Source organism: Ciconia boyciana, chromosome 8 (genome assembly GCF_034638445.1).
Source record: "Ciconia boyciana chromosome 8, ASM3463844v1, whole genome shotgun sequence".
In the NCBI taxonomy this organism is placed as follows: domain Eukaryota; kingdom Metazoa; phylum Chordata; class Aves; order Ciconiiformes; family Ciconiidae; genus Ciconia; species Ciconia boyciana.
Genome location: NC_132941.1, coordinates 56688638 through 56705343, shown reverse-complemented (window position 1 = coordinate 56705343; position 16706 = coordinate 56688638). Strand labels below are relative to the sequence as shown.

The following is a 16706-nucleotide window of genomic DNA, read 5'->3' as shown; positions in this document are numbered from 1 at the left end:
AAAGGGTAATGCAAACTTTAGAATATTCGCCTCAAATCAATACCCATTCAGACTCCTAAATGGTCAAACTGGCAAGTTCCTGAAGGTGATTTCACTTTGCTTTTATGCTAAATTTGTCATCTGTTGCTGGGGTTTATGCATTAGCCTTTAAATAAATTGGTTCAAAAGTGCCGTAGAGAAGGTGGTACCTGTTTATTCTGCACAACACTCTCACGAACACACGTGCACCCGCACGCAAAAGCTGTCTCAGAACCAGCGTCAAGGCAACACTGGCAAATCCAGTTGTGCAAAGTAATGTAGTCTGGATCTGAGCTTGTGGGTTATGTTTGACCAATTCTTTATACAAGAGGAGTACTTGGATGCCCTGCTTGGGAGTGGGGCACCTACTTCCATTTCACCACCGCAATAAAAGACAGTCCAAACGAGAGACCTCACGCAGGCTCCCACAGAAAGTCTGGTTCTGTGGACCTGGTGCTTGCAGCACACCACTGCTTTCCTGAAAAGTGGAACATTTGATAGAAACGGTGATTCCTCTCCTTTTTTCAATCAAAATAGCCTTCATGAGCAAATGCACGTGCACATCTGCGAATGTATGCTCATGTATTTTTGTGCCTGAGTTGGGTGTGGGACCACAGCAAAGTCCAAATCCCCTGATCTAATGCTATTGCTGTGCTGGTTGCTTGTGCTTCTGCTTCTTGCGTTTGCATTACCAAATAAGAGATCACACCCTGCAGGGCTCCACAGAGCTCATCTCCAGGGAAGGCGAAAGCACTTCTTGGCATTCGGGCTGCACACAATCCCGATATCATCCCCCTTCCCCCCCCGCCCCATTACAAATGATTTAAGGTAATCAGAAAATGAGAAACATAAGGTAAACACTATTTAGTCTTTATTGCCTTCTGTCCCTAAAGCATAATTTGGTCTTGCCTCTGGAGAGTTGCCCAGCTCAGCCCTTCTGGACACACACAATCACCGGCTGGGATGTGTGTGTGTCTTCTGGAGAAGGTACAAAAGGGGAAGGATCACACCGATCGAAGGACTCCAGCTTCCAGAGTTTGCTGGGGCTGAGTCACATGCGGTTTGTAAGGAGGCACAAAGCCCACCAGCAGCGGGTGGAGTGGGGAGGGGGGTGAGAACATCCAGTCCCTTCTCATTCTCCTCCTTTCTTTTCCGTAAAGCAAAACCTAAGATAATCACATCCCTGACAAGCCAGACTCCACCCCACCTCAAATCCCTTGCAAAGGTTGTGCTCCAAAAAGGGCGACGAGGCAGAACAGCAGGCCAGCCCTGGCTATTCATCATATGTGGAAGGGACTTAGATATTGTAAGATGGATGAATGGATCAAATCTGAACGTGTGCCTGGCTCATTTATGGGACTGGGCGAAAATGCAGCAGGAAAAATAGCTAACAAAAGGGTCCCAAAAGAAAAAAGCTAAAATAGGCCAGACACACTTTTCCTCATGATTTCAAACCTGTGTTAATTTTGCCAAGGTGTAGCAAGACACTTCAGTTCTTGGGCAGGGTGTGGGTGATAACTTGTTGAGCTGCTCAACTAGAAGGACTCAGTTTACTCATTCCAGGTGACAAAAATCCTTGCTAAAAACTCACTGCCACCAGCATCTTCCCAAAGGGCTGAACTGGATCCTCTCGGTGCCTTGGGCTGTAACGATGAGGAAGATGCTTCACCGTGGTGACTTTCTGTGTGCAGTAATTTAACCACTAGAATAAAGAAAATCTTGTCTTCTACTTCTTGACAAAAAGGCTTGACTGGAAAAAAGGTTCTTTTCTTTCAGAGCCCTGATCTATGAGTATTTTTAGGTTCACGTGAAGAGATTGTGTGCCAGCTGTTACCACCTGATGTAACCAGGGAACCTTGTTTTTTTGTGTCCAGTCATATACACCAAGGTGACATACACACAGTTCTTCTTTTCAGCATGGCATTATGTTTATGCAAATGTCTATATTTGTAGAAAAAAGAAATAGTAACAAAACCACCAACATGCAAAACACCTCCTGGAACCAGATATGCCCTGCACTCCTCTGCTTGTTCTCCCCTTGTACCTCCTCATTGCCCGTAAACCCAAAGTGGGCTCTGCTAGACAGAGGAAGCAATGAACAGCTGGAATCAGGCCACATATGTTCTTCATGGTTGGACTCGATGATCTTAAAGGTCTTTTCCAACATAAATGATTCTATGATTCTATGATTCATAGACCACTTGCATGCAGCGCAAAGTGGCACCAGCTCCCAGGTGCCCAGGACAGAGGAGCTCCAAGCCGCAGGGACCTTGAGCTCCTCTTGCCCTTGGTGGGTTTTCCATATGAAACGCGGACATCCAAACCAGGCTTACTCTCTTAGTTTTTACCCAGGTGTGCTCTGGCGGAGGCTGCATGCTCCTCTGGGCTGGCCAAGGGCTGTCTGCCACTCACATGCTTTGGAAAAACTGTCGTGTGCTGCTGCTGCTCCCTGGGAGACTGGGAGGATGGCCAGAAATAAAAGGAATCTCCTGCAGGAATCCAGGAGCCAGCCCACACCTGGGACCTCAGGAAAGCCCAGAAAAAAAATCCCTGATGCTGCTGCCGTTGAGTTCCCTCCCTGCAGGCTGGCCAGCAGTGCTCTTTGCTGCCCTGGCTGCACCGGCACCCCGTGCTGCTCTTGGCTGTGCCCCATTTAGGGTTAAACAAGGCAAGTTTGCAAAGGACTGACTTGTTACTTGATGCTGGAGCCCACAGGGAGCTTTTCTTCTGCCTTCTTCTCCACCCATTCTTTGTACCCCAGACCCCTGTGATATCAGCTGATGAAGCTGAGGCCACCACTGGCAATCCCAGACACTGGGAATTATAAATCTGTTCTCCTCCTTCCCATCTCTCCCCTACAGGCAAGCATTTAGTGAGGGACACATTAGAAATGAGGAGCACATCCCAATTTGGGGGTTAAACACTGCTTTTCCTTTCATTCAGGAACTTGTGCTACTTTACTATGCTATTCTTGACATCAGAACTATAGCGATCTGTAAAGCAAGAGCAAAATTATTCTTCTTTTCCTCTCTGTAGCTTGATAGAATCACGTATTTTCCGCAAGACACTGCCTCCTTTTGAGGTATGCATTGAAAGCAGCCATACAAAATGCTATGGAAAACTGTGCTTGCATTTTTCTCTAGTTACCTCTTTCCTAAGATACACGAAATGAGTGAAAATCAATGTGTTCTCCTTGCCCTACATTTTCTATGCGATTTCTCAAACTTTTAAAGCCTGCTAAGAGAACCACACCGCAGGAGGAAAGCACATCATCCTGGGAAGACTGGTATTGCCGGCAGGGCTGGCAGCAGAGCTGCAGAGCCATCCAAGCAGGTCACCCCCTGGAGCGAGAGCCATGAGCTCCTCCAGCCTCTGGGGCTGCCCAGGAATGGAGCTGGCACGCTCCCTCCTCTCAAGCAGACCACGGCAGCAATTAATCGCATAGTAATGCAAGGATGCAATTAGAGCCCGGCCAAACACAACTTACCCCCTCTCTGGGCCTCCAAATTCGGAACATTTTTAGCTCAGCAGTTCACCCAGTGAGAGTTGACCATGGAAGAGCATCTGACACCCTTGCCAGCACCGCCATGCTGCTGTCCTCTTATTCCGCGGGTGAGAGGAGTTGGGTGCTGATGCTCTTGAGCAGACACTTGGATGTCTTCCCACTCTGTTTTGCCAATATTCTCATTCAGGTTTGTTTTCCTGACAGCACTTCACCCTAGCAATCTTTATCTTTCTTCCAGGTGGCCTTTTAGATGGTGTAACTCCCTGAGTTTATCCTTCAACCTGCTATATTTCAATTATGCCACTTATAAAGAACGCAGACTACTTACATATAATTTGCTTGTTTGTTCTCCCTTTGCTGTTCCCTGTGCTCTCTCTTACTTTTTATCCTCAAGCAGTGAACTACCCAGACCAGGGCAGTCCTCCGTGGTTGTTTGGAGATAAGCTGAGCACATAAAATCTTATGATTCTGGGTCCATCATCTCCCCTTCCCCCCATCTCACCACAAATGGACTCTATTACTAATCATAACTCACAGCCAACATCTCTTTGGTTTTAGAGAGGAAGAGATTTTCAGCCTCGGGCAAAAGACATCCAGTCTGATCATGAGAGATGCTGAAAGCTACGGGGGTTGCTGGCTCATAGTATCACTGAGGATATAGTCCTTGGGGAATAACTTCCCTGCTCATCTAAGTTTTCTTTCATCCAAAATTCAGGCCTGCCCTGTCCCAGTTAGCTGAATAAAATCTTTAAAAGTAAAAAATGGTTTTGGGTGCCTCTGGTGGGGTTTTTTTGGGTGCTGAGCACCGTGGAGGGAACGTGATTTCCAGACATGGCTGAGCAACTTACTTTCTGAAAAAGAAATCTCTTTACACATCCCAAGCTGAGCACCCTGCAGTGCAGGAATCTGAAATCTCAGGTCACTTTTGAAAATTTTCCTAAAACACCTCAGAACAAAAAATAATGTGAAAATGTTGAAGTTCCCATCAGATATGGAATTTGGTTCCACCTTCTCCGCTACAAAACCCCTCTTATTTTGGTGTCTTGCAGCATTTAAAAATATTGAAGAAAGACAATAAACGTGTAGAAAGCAAAGTTTTACTATGGCTGAGGTAGAGGTCTGCTACCTGCACTCTGCTACCCTGTCCACTGCTCCCCTTCAAAGCTGGTGGAGGAAGCTCTCCCAGCACACCAACTGCACGTGTTTCTGTACTATTTACACCTATATTTATATTCTCTTAATTACTTTGTATCATATACAGTTTTTAAAACCTTTCTTTTAGTAACAAAGCTTTCCATGTCACTTTTGTCTTCCTTTTAAAAATAAACAACTTAAAAGAAGGCAAGAACAGAAGATTAAGTAAATTAATTAGAAAGCTACTTAAAAGGCTTTCAACGTCTCCTTCTTGCAACACTAATATCTAGATTTCTTTAAAAAGTAATCATGAGTTCACAACTCAAATTAGCACCACCATATATATTAAGGGAGGTCTGGCTCCGGAGGTATGACATTTGGACCCATCTCCATAAAAGAGACAAACCACATTTGGTTTAATTTTCTTTTCCTTTCACTGCATTTTCCTCTAAGTAGCTGGCGACAGCATTTCTATTTTCAGATTCAATGTGGCATGCACGCTTTGGGTTATTCAAAGAAAGGAAAGTTGTGCATCTTTATGCACCAGGTGTAGCAAACATGGGGCAACGTGCTGCTCAGCTGTCAGGAAAGGCGTGAAGAGCTCGGTCTCCGAAGCAGCTGGCAGGTGCCCGCGTGTTGCTCTGCAGGCACAGAGGGATGGGGAGACGGGTAGGGGATGCTCAAGTTAGTAGGAAACAGAAAACACAGACAGACACAACTGAGGCCAAGCTTTGAAAGGACAAACCATAAAGGCTACAGACGGATGTCTTAGCCAGGAGGCATGGAAAAGTATGAAAGTAAGAAGCAATTAGGAGTATTTGTCATAAGGAGCATTAGGAAAGAGAACAACTTTGACAACCTAACCTGTGGCATGTAGGCAACTTGTGGCTTGTTGTCACTGAAGCCAAGGTGCAAGCGGCACCATTTTACAAAAACCCCAACTTCTTCCCACTTCACTCCCTCAGGGCCCCATTCAAGTCACTGGAGAAGACGGCAGCTCTGCACTGTGCAGTGCGGCACCTCCTCTCCTTCACGCTTGTTTTCTGTTGGGTGGAAATACTCCAGCTTCTCACCATGAGGAAGAGAGGCTTTGAGCACAAAGGCTGGATGAGACTTAAGAGCATGCAATATTCTTTCCCCTGATTAGTGAAGGAGAAGGCTGAATCTGTTCCCCTCATCAGTGGCAGTCCAGACTTCCTCTGCTTTCACCTGCAGAGTAACCGTGCCTGCTGTGTTCGCCTCTGTCCTTCTTGGCAGGAGTGGTGGGGCATTTCCCCAATCTAATTTTAGGAATCTTGCCCACGTATCCCCGCTGCCTATAGAAGGCACCTCAGATCACTAACCTGCTAGCTTAGTTTCCCTGGGTGGGAACCTAAAGTTGCATCGGACAAGTCTGGGCCTGGATGATGAAGCCCAGTGTCCCTTTGTGTCCGTTAGCAGAATTATGCAGGCTCCTTGCACCTCCTCTGAAGGATCTCACTTTACTCACCCGAAATTTGGCTGAAAAATCAATACAAAAGGACTCTATTCTCCAAGCTGGTGTCTTAATGAAGTTCGGAGCAACACCCCTATTTTGGCCAATGAAAATGTCTGAGGCCATAGGAGATGCTCGCATCTCCCAAAGTCCTTTGAACAAGGAGCCCCAACAAGTGGAGAGACCAATTTGAGCAGAATTTTTAGTAGCACTGAGAAATTTAATTATCTCAAATTTGTGAGGAGGGTCTAATCTTGGTTAAAAAAAATATATATATATTCCCCGAAATATTATTGAAAAGGTATAAAATAAGATTAATGGTGAAGTAAATGTGTGTGTGTGTATAAGCATGCTACAGAATTCTTTTATCTTATTGAAAGACATTTGATACTTATTAAAAGATTATTGCTTTAAGGCATATTTTGATTTTCTGCCTAAGACTGTGTGGCAAGTCTTGCTACTGAGATAATAACAAAGAAACCTTAAACATGAAAAAAATACCCACATGAAAGATAATATGTTCCCTATTAGTACTGGTATCATTTTCTGTGGGATTACTTCTCTCCAAATATAACAGAAGTTTAAAAGTAAAAGCCCATTTCTAGTAAAAAGAGACACCACACGGTAGGTTTGAACTTTTTTTTTGGTATTCAAACCTGCTGGTGTGTGATACTTCATTAAGCAATTATCAAGTGACTATTTACTTCAAAAATTTATTTACAGTTTCAAGATCTATGCTAAGGAGAATACAATCAACCCTGCTGCATATATCAAGACATACAGAGTTAGACAAATCTATTAGGCATGCCTCAACAATGCTTTTAAAACTTGAGAAAGCTACGCTTTTTTCTGCTCTTAGATGAAAGCATTTTGGGGAGCCGAAGAGCAATCATGTGCAATTTTAGAATGATTGAAACCTTTTAGAAACTTGTATATGTATTTGATGTATTTTTTTATATATATATATATATTTGATGTGTGTGTGTTTTTACTTTGGTGTTTCTAGTCTCAGTTTACAGCACCTTGCTTTCTGCCTTCAGACCTTGCAGAAAGCTGGAGAGTCAAGCATAACGAGGGTAGAAGAAAATTTCAATCAATAAGACGACACAGCTCCTTTTAGCTGCAAAACTGTTAGTTTAGAGGAGCAATTTAATTTTTATTGAAGATAATTAAAGTCCATTTGAATTGATCTAGGTGCAGGAGACAATAACCTTCTTCGGGGGAAAGGAAAACAATTACTGTAAATAAAACTAAATGAACAGCATGGAAGCAAAAGACAATCCCAAATTTACAGACCCTTCCTAGTGTACAATGTACTGAAGTTTAAATACCACGTTAATAACCTCCTGAGCAGGGAGACATTTTAAATACATGCCTGATTAGTGAAATGGCACATACAATTCATTTTCCTATGAAGATGTGCAAATATATTATTTACTCAGACGCATTTACGCATTAAGATTTAGACGCATATTTTCTGTGTTATGACCTACACTTATTTCAGCAACATCCATCACCAGAATAACTGTGCTGCCTGTATGAACACGTATATACTCATTTGTATGAACATCGATGAGCAGGTTATGTGGAATACATTTAGAAGAAAAAATAAATAAATAAAGCTGTGATTTTTTTTTCTCTTTTTTTTTCTCACAGAACAGAAAGGTTAAGGGATCACTGAGTGAGGCAAGAACTTCTTTGGCATTAGAGGGAGACTGCAGATCAAGAGAATATTATTTTAATAGCAAAATAAAATCTCTTTTACATTCAGTACTTCCTTTGTTTCATCCAGGACACTAGGCATTAGAAAAGGGACACAGCCCTAGGAATGTAGCAACCCAAACCCCATTAAACATGCATGGGGAAGATTTCCAGCCTGCTGTGCAGGGAGTTACATGCCCAGGCTCTGTTAACAACAGTAATTGTGCATATAATTTCCTGTGCGTTGCTCTGAAAATTCACCCTACAGACTTTAGCTCCATGTCAAGTAACTCAGCAGCCATTTATTATATTCTGAGGGCGGAAACCAGAACTTTGAAACTGCAGGATGGAAGCGGTCGCCTTTGCTCTCCTCCCTTTCTCACACTTCTCCCAGTCTTGATCAACCAAAGAGAAGCTCTGAGGACCAGGTCCTCAGGCAAAAGGGGAGTGCATCTGCAAAGGATGCAGGGTCTCCTGTGTGGTGATAGCTCCCTGTACCTGGTCTGGGCTCTGCAGGACTCGTGTTGGTCCATGTTGGGGTCAGCAGATGTCTGCTTGCAGACAGACCTCTCTGGACCTTGGTTTCACCTCTGGGGACCTTGCAGAGGCCTGGAGGGGTAGTCCACGTGTGGGTGGCCCGTGGAGGAAAGGCGCAGCTGCAGTGTGGTGCAGGGCTCATACCCACAGGGGCCAGAACCGGGGACACCTGGCAGCTCCCACATGGTAGAAACGAATAAGCTTGCCTAAAGTGACAGACTCAAGGTGCTTCAATAGAGGGTTTGAATCAGACTGTTAAATCGCGAGTGGCTGACCCCAGAGAACGGGCTGGTGCTGAGGTCCTCCCAGGGATTCTGGATAAGGGGAATCGCTAAGAAAAGTTACCAGGGCAGAAGGTGCAAGTGAAGCTCTGAGAGGAAACGTTTGGAGTAGGAAACCCAGCTGAAAGTGCCCCAGTACCAGGCATAACTGTGAGGCATGCCAACCACCCACAGCTGCCCTGGAAAGCTCAGAGTTTTATGGGACCGGACCATAGAATAACCGAAATAAAAACTTTCTGTCCTGGAAAAGCAGGAAAATGCCAAGCTGCCTTCCCTGGCAGAGAAGCAATTAAAAGTTTGGCTCCATCTGCTCACAAAAGAGTGAAAGCAGAAAGCAAAATGGAGACTAGATCTGACGACACTGCAGAATCAGGGCAAGCCATGAAGGTAATTTGCTGTAGGAGACCACTGGGCTCCAGAAGATCTTACAGTGAATGACGTTGAATAAGACCACCCCCATCCCCATCTAGTCCTCTGTACTTGGATACCAATTAAAAAAAGTACACAAATTAATGATCCACATAAGGACGTACACACTCAAGCATACAAACCACCAGTCTGACCACGAAACTAAAGAATCCCATCTTCTCCATCATGCTCCTCACCAATCCACCCCCTCAGCCGCTCTCTTAGCGCCAGAGGGAAAGGACGGGGGGAAAAAGCAGAACAAAACCAAGATGGTCTTGGCACAGTGTGCCCACAAGGTTAGGCTGTGATCCACTAATGAATAAGGTTCTCCAGGGAACAATCCCACATCAGTAGGTGGAACGGCTAATCTAATAGGTTTCTTCCATATCTAAATTCGATAATGGTGTAACTTGCAGCAGGGAGCATGTGATCACTCTTTGAATAAGCAGTGGGAGGGGAAAGGATATGTTTAATGGCCAGAATTAGTTTCCTTACATTGGTTTCCTGAGCCATTGTGCAGAATATGCAGCCTAAGAGTAGTGCGAGACTTTTTTTTTTTTTTTTTTTGATTTTGAAATGGGTACACATCAAATACACCCATCCCCCAGTCACAAGAAAATTCTCGCCACATGCTTCTGTCCTCCAGACTTACACAGCATTTTATTGTATGGAACACATCAAAAGGGTTTGGTTCCCTTGTAAAAGTTTTACAGGAAAATCATTGAAGAGCAGTGTAACTTTTTTTTTTTTTTAAAATTCAAAACTAGAACCAATATTCTGGATTCCCACACTTTGGTGTGGACTCAGAGAGAGCTGTGCTTTTCTGTACAGTAGAGCAGAAATACAGACCCTGTATAATTAGAATTGCAGTCATGGCCTGTGGGATCTAGTGATTTGGACATATTTTATTTAACCAGCTTAGTAAAAGGTAATATTCAGCAGCTGTGATCTATAGCAGAATTACAATTTTCAGGGTCAAGGAGGGATTTTGATATTAGGAGGTTGGGCAGAATTGCTGTAAAATCTCATGAGCTGTCGTTAAAAATAAATGAGAAAATAGGTTATCCAAGAGTCATTGTAAGGGAAAAATCAATAGGCAGTGTCTATTCACTTGGGCTATCAAAATCCTTGAAATTTGAACAAAAGTTTCACGTTTAGTGTGCTGTAGGTTTTGAAATGTAAGTGGTGAATGCTCTGTGGGTACAAATTCATTGTGCTGTGCATTCAAACAAGGAGAAACCCTTCTGAAGTTCTGGAGTTCTCTATTAAGATAGTATAGTTCCTTCGTCACTAAGTTAGACATGTAGAACAGTTGCCAGCAAAACTTCAGAAGCAATTTTAGCTAACTGATGACAAACTCTCTCTTGGAAAGATATCACGTTTCTTTATCTCACCTTGCTCCTCTGGGGTTCCCTCCCACCTCCGGCTCCCGGCAGATGCAGAACGGGGCTGCAGCCCTGGAGCCCAGGCAACTTTCTGCAAGCACACTCACCTGCTGCGAAACTGCAAACAATGGAGATTGGAAATGAGCATTATTGATAATTTGGAGCAGTACACATAATTGATATGGAAAGGGAGTATCATCCTCATTCAGAAACAATTAACTTCCCCCTCCAACACAGCAGTTCAAAGAAGCCTCAGCCTTTTAAATATGAATGAGTATAACTTCAAAATATGCAACTATTAGCTGTTACAATATACACATGGAGTAGGATTTTTTTTTTTTATTCATGTAGCTACCAAATTTAAGTGTGCCGTGGATGCAGATGGGCAGGCGCACAAGTCGCGCATGGACTCTGAGCAGTTAGAAGTGGGGAGGGGAAAATGAGAGATACACACTGCTGTCGGATCGCAGTATTTTATTGGAGCCACAGCCTTGTACAACCCAAAAGTCCAGTTAATTCTTGGTTCAAGACAGATGACTGAGACTTTACAGAATGTACAAGAATTAGCAGACAACACTCATTGCAAACAGACATCCAAAAAGAAAAACCTTTCCCCAAAGCTCAACCACACCGAGGACCTCAACAGACTCTTCTGCAGAAGCCCGATGAAGATTTGTACATTGTTAATTTGATTGCAGAGGGTGCATGTTAAATAGAAAAGAACTGAGTTTGTCACTGTCATCTGAATCCATTCAGTCAGTGCAACAAAGGTATATTTAACTAAAATATGAAACAGACTTGCTAACACCGCATTATTTTCTCAGGCTTACAAAGTTAAAAAAAATATTAAACTGAATATAAATGACTTAGAGCATTTTTTATGACACCCACAGCCTAAGTGATCCAGATAATGTAATCTAACCATCATTAGAAACCATGAAATTACAATTCCTCCGGGATGGATATTTATCTCTCTGTTACATACAGAAAGGCGATTAATTAGTAGCTCTTTCAGTGTTTAACATTACTGTGTACTGAGGCTGATTAAAATCTAACTATAGAACAGTTATCATAGCTAACACGTAATCTGGGGAAAGTTTAGCTGGGGCACGAAGAAGCACCTTAAAAAGAAAACTTAAAAAAAATGTACTCTTAGAAGTAGGTAGCCTCAAAGCCAAAACCCAGGCTTCCTTCTAATTCCTATTACACACAGTAATCATGACAATTACTGAGATTTCAAAACCTCAACATTAAAAACAACTAAACCCACGTCAAATATTTTTGCAAAGTGGTAAAATTCACAGAATACCCATTCATTTTTGAGGAATGTATACAGCGCACAGTCATGAAGTGAATCACACAGCAGTGTCTTGAATGGCTTATTCTGAAATTTAAATGGGAGCGTTTGCTGGGGCATGTGTGTGTGTACCCTACACAGACAGCACAGCGTGCACACGCCGCGTGGGCTAAATTCATATTTCTGGTGTAATTTCACTGGCTCGCGTGGAACGCACCGAAGATGTGTCAATGTGTGTGCGCAAACAGTTTCCTCCAGGATCTCACGAGGAACAAGAGGACATGGATAATTTCACTTGGGGAGGAATAAACAGAGGCAACTTTATCAGGTTTGATTTGCAGAGCATTCCTACTGTGAATGAAAATATTGGAGGAATTTCATGCAAGGGCAGCTGAAATACCAGAAAAATCCCAAATCACTAGTCGTTATTTTGAAAATAATTTCCTATTTTGGCATCACTGTACCTAGCTATGCGCACTAATAGGTTTGGGCTGGTTGAGAAGAGGGAAGAAACTTTAAAAGCAAATGTGAACAGCTCAGCAAAAAGACCAAGGTAACCCTGGTTTTATTTCATTTTTTGAAACTATCAGCTGAGACCACAAATCAGTATTGGACATAGATAGTATTTGAGTGAGGATACACAGAAAGAAATTAGAAGTACTTTTAAAATGAAGTGTAAAGAAAAGACACTTTACCACCCCCGGACCCCCCCAGTTCAGGTCCCAAAGAACTGAGCCACTTATTCCTAATCCTCTCCATTGTGTCGAGTATTGTGTAGATGCTGCTCTCTTCTGGCTGCCTACACAAATTTTAATATGCAAAACGTTAATAAAAAGTGAAATAAAAGGCTGAGAAAAATCAAACATGGCCTCAACGTGCAGGGTAATGGAGGCACCTCTGAGGCCTTACTGTGGAGAGGTGACCCACGCCCAGCCGCTTCGTAGTTCTGCTCCAACACCACACTGACCAAAATTCCCCTCCTGTCTCCCTGCATACGTCACCCAGGATGGCCCAAGTTCGTATTTTTCAAGCTGGAGATGGCCAGCGCCATCTCCTGCAGGCACCTGTCAGCCGTACCACGCAGGGCAAGGGGCACGGCCGTTAATCTGCTGGGCTTGCGCGTTTAGCCATTTCGCACTTCATGACAATCTGAGTAGCCATAGCTCAGTTCCATATTCTTACAAAAACAAGGACAACTGAAACCCAGTGAGAAGATTAAAAAAAAAAAAACCCACCCAAAAACTTTTAAACTCTCAAGTGACCATTGCATCAGCACATGGATCCTTGAGCCTACCCAGCACAACCAAGCTACCCAACCAAGCATATCACTGGTCACATACCCCCTGCCTCACAGAAAGCAGAGGAGGAGCAAGATTCCTTTGAATAGGTTGGAGGTAGGAAATAAGAAGTCACCATGGCATCCCATTGCTCCACTGTGGGATGCAACAGGGTAGGACATTACTGGGGTCCAAGGTGACCCCAAGATGGCTGACTTCTTTCCACCCTCTAGCTCCACGGCAGCTCTATGCTACATATGTGTCCCTGTCAGGCACATCTGACCACCCCCTCAGCAGATTTCCTCAGGCAGATCTAATGGCTCTGCTGGGTCATTCCTGTGCTTCAGAAGAGGTGCTACGCTTACCGCTCCATCCATCTCATCTGCCCATGTGGTAATATCATGTAACTGTTGCCTGAGAAAAGGCTGTCCCAAGGGCAGGTGGGACCTGTGGGCAGCACGTGTTCAGACTGTCCATAGGCACCCAAGTCACCAGTATGAGCTTCAGGATAGCTCAGGCACTGCATGCAAGCCAAAATATCTCATCCTAGAGACAGGGGAAATCAACCAACACAGACTTAAACCCATGCTAATTTTTCGTCCTTCCTAAGGTTTCTCCTTAAAAGATAAAATTCATCTCTAACCCAAGAAGGGACATCTGGCTATGTTCCATGCCACTGAAGCCCCACCAATCACCCAGCCAGGACACAAGGCTTGGGCCGAAGCCTTATGAAGGTGAGAAGTATTTTCCCTGGCGAGAGACCAACCGCTTTTGGTGGAAGAGGATGCGAGCTCTGCTGCCACGCGTTCGTGTGGCACTGGTTTGCTTCTGCTGCGGGAAGAAGAGGAAGCACGGTCCTCGCGGCATCTGCGGGACTCGCAGGGATATCTGCTACAATTCATTAAGCAGCGCTCTAAGAAGTTACAATAATAACATTTCAACAGTTTCCAGAGGGAGTCTCAGAAACTACAGGAAAAGCCGACAAGTTTCAATCCATTTATCAAAGCACTTCAAGACAGATGAAACAGCAGAGCTGCTTAGTGAGGAATGTCTCCCTTTCAGGGTGTCCAGAGCATTTCAGTAAATAAAAAGCTCTTTAAAAATAAGTCAATACAATGGAATCCCTTTTGCCTTTTGCCAGCACTTGTATTACACTTACACCCAAATGACCCTCCTACCTATAATACTGCAGCATTTACATACACATCAAATGGGTGCTTTTCACTTACATAATACATTTAATCCAAGGATTACAGAGCATACAATATATTAAACATTACAACACCTCGTGAGGTAGGTTCGCATTAATGAAGTTGCAGCGGGTACACTGAGGCACAGGCTAGCTTTATGACTTGCCTGTGGTCCCACAGGCAATCAGCGGAAAAGTCATTAGGACACTCTGCAGACAAACGGCAGACACACATACGCACATACTGGTATGGGTAAAATGGACTAATCCATGTTTGCAAAAGCAACTTTAGCTACGCATCCGGAGACACTCAGGTCCTGATTTTCTGAGGGCAGGAGAACAAAAGGCAAATAGGAGAAGATAAAAAGAACGGAAAGCAAATATTTGCTGTTAGAAATAAGGGGTTTTTTGTACGCCAAATTGTGTATGCAAAACAAGAGGCATCCAAAACTGAAGGACACTTTAGATGCTGGTCTCCAATAATTTGATTTTCTGAGTAAAGATTTTTCTAGACCTGCAATAGCGGTTTTGTTCAATAATGTCGGTTTATATTTAGCTTTCGTATAGCAGATAGAGAAAAAAAAAATCTTTGGTTAAGGTCTTTGAGCCAAGCATCTAGGATAAAATTTTCAAAAGCACTCAACAGTGGCTTTTGAAAACAGAATTAGGCTAGTTGCTGAGACAAGCTTTGAAAGCTCCCCCCTACCTCCTTTAGCATTTTAACTGAGAGCTGATTTCCTCAGTTATGGTACCATTCCTCCTTTTCGTCTCCCCATCTCATGGCCTCCACCAGTATCGCTAAGTCAAGCTGGATTTAAAACCAGGAAAACAAGCAGGAGACCGGGCAATGAGGGAGCTTGTGGCCATGGCCTCCCCAGCATGTCTGCCGCCCAGAGTGGAGCAGCTGGGCACAGGGATGCTCCCTGGGTGGCTCCCACTTTCCAGCCAGCCTTTGTTCTCTTTGTGGGAGGTGTACACCCTCCGCCTGATGGTTAGGTGAGGCTGTAATTACCTCAGTAATAAAGGTCTGATTCTTCCCTGCTCTGCACCTCCTTGGCTGGTCAGGAATACTTGTCTAAAGTGGGTGCAAAATGCTACCAGGTCAGAAAGGTGACATTTTACACCAATGGAAATGACCAGGTGTAAGGAACAAAGGCCTACATAGCCACGCTCTCAACTCTGTTGTCCTTCAGTTAAGTAGTTCCTCGGGCAATGACACTAATGAGGCCTTGTTTCCTCAGGGTTGGATTCTCTCGTATCTAAATGGGATGTGAGCTTTTCCTGGGGAGAGAGGCAGTTAGAATTTCTCCCTCCCAGGTAGTGTCCAATTGGGGTGGATGTCACGCTGCAGCCTTTCTCTTGGTGGGGACGCCAGTGGGACTTCTCTTGGCTGCTCATTTTCCTGAAACTTGCGGGAATTTTTGAGAGCTCTGCTCTTCTATTAAATTTGGCTGAATTCGGTCAAAGGGCTCAAAGTTAGCAGGGGTTAGGAAGACAAATGCATCGAATGAGACAGGGCAAAGTCATAAACCTGTTCCTACTACGAAGAGAAGGCTAAATATTATTTTTACTTACAAGTACGTTTTTCAGTTGTGTGGTAAACTCATATGGTATTTTTTTGCTGCTTCGGTAGGCCTGTCTGGCTGCAACTCCTGCAAGCAGTATCAATAAAGGGAGTACGCACAAATGAATACAGGCAAGCTGGGCATGCAGCTCAGGGAAGAGGGGAGGCTAGTTAGCTGGGTGCAGAAGAGAACTGGAAAGTTCATTAAATCCACAGAAGCAGCGATCATGTTCACTGGGGACGGTGCTGACCGGACAAGGTCATGGGTCTGAACGGAGAAAGCAACTGAACAAAGAAGCAGCAAGAGAAGGTTTTCTTTGGGTTCGGTCCAGGACAGCAGTCACAACATGGCAGCCAGCGGGATGTGTGCACTGTAAAGCTGGCAATGCAGCTTGGCGTTATTATCGACCAGAGAGGCCACAAGACAGCAGGGACAGCCCCTTTTCCTATACAGTTTTTAATGGCTCAGAACTGCTGAAGGCCCTTTAAAATGCATAAAACTCCCCCTTTCTAACACTGCTCTCTGGCAGGACAGACATCCAGCTAATGCTTTCACTTCACATGTTCCTGAATGTCCCACTAATGAACAGGCACTAGCCTACTGAGAAACCTGACATCGGCTTGCAGAGTCCACATCCTTCATCGGATAAGCCACCACTGCAACCTAATATCTCCTCTTGTGATAAAGCCAAGGCTAAAACCACCAAGGGAGCACCCAGGCTGCGTTCCCGGAATTGCAGGATAAAGCTGCAGCAGTTCCCCAAAACGCCACAGTGCCTGGGTGGGGGAGAGGTACCAACTGTGGGTGACACAGCTCCTCACATTTAGCTAACCCCACAGAATACGCAGCATTTGTAGGTTACGTAGAGTTTTTTACAAAATTATAGCTGCCCGGGGAAAAGCAGACTATCCCCAAATCCACCCGAGATGCCCCTC

The 16706-nt window shown here is 44.3% G+C and overlaps 1 protein-coding gene across 4 annotated transcripts in view; it reads right to left on the bottom strand.

Annotated features, from left to right (window-relative positions):
* Positions 1-13618: 13618 nt before the first annotated feature.
* Positions 13619-16706, bottom strand: part of VTI1A (vesicle transport through interaction with t-SNAREs 1A) — a 280273-nt gene continuing 277185 nt past the window's right edge. For all 4 annotated transcript variants that reach the window (XM_072871483.1, XM_072871480.1, XM_072871484.1 and 1 more), the window contains one exon: positions 13619-16706. This exon is cut by the window's right edge and continues 5663 nt beyond it. The gene's annotated coding sequence lies outside the window, so the exon portion shown is untranslated.